Consider the following 5990-nt stretch of genomic DNA (forward strand, 5'->3'; position numbering starts at 1 on the left):
CAAACATTTTCATAAGTTCATCCATCTTTCCACTCAAAACATTGATTTCTTCTATAGCATGCACTTTTTTACTAGAAGATATTTCGGTGTGCCATTGAGAATAATTAGCCATAATATTATCAAGAAATTTTGTAGAATCTCCTAATGTAATTTCCATAAACGTGCCTCCCGTGGCTAAATCTAAGAGATTTCTAGAAGCAAAGTTCAAACCAGCATAAAATTTTTGTATGATCATCCATAAATTCAAACCATGAGTAGGGCAATTGTGAAGCATAAATTTCATTCTTTCCCATTGGGCAACATGCTCATGAACAAGTTGTTTAAAATTCATAATATCGTTCCTAAGAGTGATGATCTTAGCGGGAGGAAAATACTTAGAGATAAAAGCATCTTTGCACTTGTTCCAAGAATCAATACTATTTTTAGGCAAAGACAAAAACCAAACTTTAGCATGATCTCTAAGTGAAAACGAAAATAACTTCAATTTGACAATATTGTTATCCGTATCTTTCTTCTTTTGCATGTCACACAAATCAACAAAATTGTTTAGATGAGTAGCGGCATCTTCACTAGGAAGGCCGGTGAATTGATCTTTCATAACAAAATTCAGCAAGGCAGTATTGATTTCACAAGACTCAACATCATTAAGAGGAGCAATCGGAGTACTAAGGAAATCATTATTATTGATATTCGAGAAATCACACAACTTGGTATTATCTTGTGCGATGGCAACAAGTAATCCAACACACAAGCAAACAGAAAAAGGCAAATGGAAAAAGGCGAGCGAAAAGAGAGGAGGAGATTGGGAAAGAGAGGGCGAATAAAACGGCAAGGGTGAAGTGGGGGAGAGGAAAATGACAGGCAAATGGCAAATAACGTAAATGCGAGGGAGATGAGTTTGTGATGGGTACTTGGTATGTCTTGACTTGAGCGAAGACCTCCCCGGCAACGGCGCCAGAAATCCTTCTTGCTATGTCTTGAGCTAGCGTTGGTTTTCCCCGAAGAGGAGAGGGTGATGCAGCAAGTGTAGCGTAAGTATTTCCCTCAGTTTTTGAGAACCAAGGTATCAATCCAGTAGGAGGCTCCTCAAAAGTCCCACGCACCTACAAAAACAAACTGAGAACTCGCAACCAACGCAATAAAGGGGTTGTCAATCCCTTCACGGCCACTTGCGAAAGTGAGATCTGATAGAGATAATATGATAAGATAAATATATTTTTGGTATTTTATAATATAGATGCAAGAAAGTAAAGATGCAAATAAAAGTAGACTGAAAGCAAATATGATAAGAGATAGACCCGGGGGCCATAGGTTTCACTAGAGGCTTCTCTCGAGAGCATAAGTATTACGGTGGGTGAACAAATTACTGTCAAGCAATTGATAGAAAAGCGAATAATTATGACGTTATCTAGGCATGATCATGTATATAGGCATCACATCCAAAACAAGTAGACCGAGTCCTTCCTGCATCTACTACTATTACTCCACACATCGACCGCTATCCAGCATGCATCTAGAGTATTAAGTTCATAAGAACGGAGTAACGCATTAAGCAAGATGATATGATGTAGAGGGATAAACTCATGCAATATGATATAAACCCCATCTTGTGATCCTCGATGGCAACAATACAATACGTGTCTTGCAACCCTTTCTGTCACTGGGTAAGAACACCGCAAGATTGAACCCAAAGCTAAGCACTTCTCCCATGGCAAGAAAGATCAATCTAGTAGGCCAAACCAAACCGATAATTCGAAGAGACTTGCAAAGATAACTCAATCATACATAAAAGAATTCAGAGAAGATTCAATTAATATCCATAGATAAATCTGAACATAAACTCACAATTCATCGGATCTTGACAAACACACCGCAAAAAGAGATTACATTGAATAGATCTCCACAAGAGTGGGGAGAACATTGTATTGAGATCCAAAAAGAGAGAATCTAGCTAATAACTATGGACCCGTAGGTCTGTGGTAAACTACTCACAACTCATAGGAGGGGCAAGGATGTTGATGTAGAGGCCCTCCATGGTCGATTCCCCCTCCGGCAGAGTGCCGGCGAAGGCTCCAAGATGGGATCTCGTGGATACAGAAGGTTACGGTGGTGGAAATTGTGTTTCGTGGTGCCCCTGGATGTTTTCGGGGTCCGTAGGTATATATAGGAGGAAGAAGTACGTCGGTGGACACCCGAGGGGCCCATGAGACAGGGGGGCACGCCCTCCTATCTTGTGGGGCCCTCGGAGCTTTCTTGACTTGCACTCCAGGCTCTCCAAATTAGATTTATTCCAAAAATAATGCTCCCGAAGGTTTCATTCCGTTTGGACTCCGTTTGATATTCCTTTTCTTCGAAATACTGAAATAGGCAAAAAAATAGCAATATGGTCTGGGCCTCCGGTTAGTAGGTTAGTCCCAAAAATGATATAAATATGTAGAATAAAGCCCATAAGGATCCAAAACAGGTAATATAATAGCATGGAACAATCAAAAATTATAGATACGTTGGAGACGTATCACCTACCCCCCTGGGCGTGCCCCCCTATCTCGTGGACGGCTCGGAGACCCCCCTAACGTGAGACCTACACCAAAATTTCCTATAAATACTGAAACCTTCAAAAAATAACCTGGATCAGAAGTTCCGCCGCCACAAGCCTCTGTAGCCACGAGAAATCAATCTAGGCCCTCTCTGGCACCCTGCCGGAGGGGGCCATCATCACCGGAGCTAATGGAGGAGGATCCCGGAGGGTCCATCATCGCTATGAAGGCCAAGGACCAGAGGAGGAACCTCTCCCCATCTAGGGGGGAGGCCATGGAGGAGGAAGCTCAAGGGGGAGAACCTCTCCTTCTCTCTCTCGGTGGCACCAGAGTGCCATTGGGAGGGGAATCATCGCCGCGGTGATCGTCTTCATCAACATCACCATCCTCATCACCATCCTCATCTCTTTTATGCGGTCCACTCTCCCGCACCCCGCTGTAATCCCTACTTGAATATGGTGCTTTATGCCACATATTATGATCCAATGATGTGTTGCCATCCTATGATGTTTTGAGTAGATATCCTTTGTCCTTGGGTTGATTGATGATCTAGATTGGTACGAGTTGTATGTTTTATTTTGGTGTTGTCCTATGGTGCCCTCCGTGTCGCGCAAGCGTGAGGGATTCCCGCTTTAGGGTGTTGCAATATGTCCATGGTTTACTTATTGTCTGTGTTGCCTGAGTGACTGAAACACAAACACGAATAAGTGGGACATGGCGTATGGGAATAAAGGGGACTTGATGCTTTAATGCTATGGTTGGGTTTTACCTTAATGATCTTTTAGTAGTTGCGGATGCTTGCTAGAGTTCCAATCATAAGTGCATATGATCCAATAAGATAAAGTATGTTAGCTTATGCCTCTCCCTCATATGAAAATGCAATGACGACTACCGGTCTTGTTAACAATTGCCTAGGATAATTCCGCACACCGATCATCATTATTCCACACTCGCTATTTATAATATTTAGTAATATATTATAACTTTATGATAACAACACCTACTTTTATATTTTAGCTCTCTGATATCATGCAAAGTTATCTTCTTCATACCCACAATGTAGTTTTATTTCTCGTATCTAGTTGAAAGCAAACGTTCGGTGTACGTAGAGTCGTATCAGTGGCAGATAGGACTTGAGAGAATATTGATCTTACCTTTAGCTCCTTGTGGCTTCGACACTCCATACTTATCACTTCCACCTTTGGAAATTGCTACGATGATTCCCTGCACTTGGGGATTATCAGGCACCGAGTTCAAGAACTACACCTTGGATGAGTTTCTTAGTGATGAGGGGATCAAGCATCAATATTCTGCACCATACACCCCTCAACAAAATGGTGTAGCGGAGAGGAAGAACCAGGCATTGATGGATGCGGCAAGGACCATGATGGCGGAGTTCAAGTCTCCTTATAACTTTTCGGCCGAAGCCATCAACACCGCGTGTCATGCATCCAATCGGCTCTATCTCCGCAAAGGCTTGAACAAGACTCTATATGAAATACTCACCGGTAACAAGCCCAACCTCAAGTACTTCTGGGTGTTCGGTTGTAAGTGTTTCATTCTCAAGAAAGGTGTTCGTTTGTCTAAATTTGAGGCTAAAGCTCATTAGGGCATATTTGTTGGTTATGCTACAAACTCTCATGCTTACCGTGTCCTCAACAAGTCCTCGGGACTCATTGAGGAGACGTGTAACATGGAGTTTGACGAGAATAACGGCTCCCAAGTGGAGCAAAGTGGTACTTGTGATGTAGGTGATGAAATTCCTCCCCAAGCCATAAGAAGAATGGGTGTTGGTCATATCCTACCCATTTAGAAACCCCTTGTGGCCGAAGGAGAAGGACAATGCTCCACTCAAGTGGAGCCATCACCGACCCAAGACCCACACGCTTCCGAAGAACAAAGTGAAGGCCCTCAACCAAGTGAACAAGATCAAGGGCAAGATCAACCTCAAGATGGTGGAGAGCCACCAAGTGATGCCCAAGGTCAATTTCTTCCTTCCGAGCAAGTTCAAGATCAAGAGCAACCTCAATATCAAGAACAAGCTCAAGACGGTGCTCAAGGTGATCAAGTTTCCACTCCTCTTCTCACACCTGAGGAGGAATTGGAGCGTCGGGCCGCTAAGATTGCATCCAAGCTCACAACCAAAGGTCATCTCATGAAGAATGTGCTTGGAAGCATAAGAAAGGGGGTGAGCACTCGTAGACAATTAGCAAACTATTGTGAACATCATGTGTTTGTTTCTTGTGTCGAACCCCAAAAGTTCTATGAGGCGCTCGAGGATCCGGATTGGCTCAATGCCATGCATGAAGAACTCAACAACTTTGAGCACAACCAAGTGTGGAGATTGGTGCCAAGTCCAACGGGAAATCATAATGTCATTGGAACCAAGTGGATATTCAAGAACAAGCAAGATGCTCATGGGATCATTGTTCGCAACAAGGCTCGTTTGGTGGCACAAGGCTACTCCCAAGTCGAGGGTATCGACTACGGTGAAACCTTTGCTCCCGTTGCTCGCCATGAATCTATTTGTTTGTTGATTGCTTATGCTTCTTATCATAATTTCAAGTTGCAACAAATGGATGTGAAGAGTGCTTTTCTTAATGGTCCTATTAATGAGTTGGTGTATGTCAAACAACCCCCGGGGTTCGAGGATCCCTATTTCCCTGATCATGTGTACCAACTCGACAAGGCACTTTATGGCCTTAAACAAGCCCCACGTGTGTGGTATGAGCATCTTACCAAGTTGTTGCAAGATCGTGGGTTCGAAATTGGGAAAATCGACCCCACTCTTTTTACTAAGAAGGTCAAAGGGTAGTTGTTTGTATGCCAACTCTATGTTGATGACATTATCTTTGGTTCCCCTAACAAAGCGTTCAATGAGGAATTTTCCGCTCTCATGACCTCAAAGTTCAAGATGTCTACGATGGGAGAGTTGGAATTCTTTCTCGGGTTCGAAATCAAGCAAAGAAGAGACGGAACCTTCATCAACCAAGCCAAGTACACTCAAGACATGCTCCAGAGATTCAAGCTAAGTGATGTCAAGCCGACCTCCACTCCGATGCCCGTCAAATGCCAACTTGACATAGATCCCAATGGTAAAGCAGTGGATCAAAAGGTATATCGCTCCATGATTGGCTCCTTGCTTTACCTTTGTGCATCTAGACCGGATATCATGTTGAGTGTGGGAATTTGTGCATGGTTTCAAGCCACACCTAAGGAAAGCCACTTTGTGGCGGTCAAGCGAATCTTTCGATATTTGGCTCATACCCCAAACTTTGGCTTATGGTACCCAAGAGGAGCCAACTTCGATCTTTTAGGCTATTCAGACTCAGATTGGGCAGGAGACAAAGTGGATAGGAAGTCCACCTCCGGAGGGTGCCAATTTCTTGGTTGCTCTTTGGTGAGTTGGTCCTCTAAGAAGCAAAGTTGTGTGTCTCTCTCGTCCACCGAAGC

Source organism: Triticum dicoccoides, chromosome 7B, assembly GCF_002162155.2.
Source record: "Triticum dicoccoides isolate Atlit2015 ecotype Zavitan chromosome 7B, WEW_v2.0, whole genome shotgun sequence".
Lineage (NCBI taxonomy): Eukaryota > Viridiplantae > Streptophyta > Magnoliopsida > Poales > Poaceae > Triticum > Triticum dicoccoides.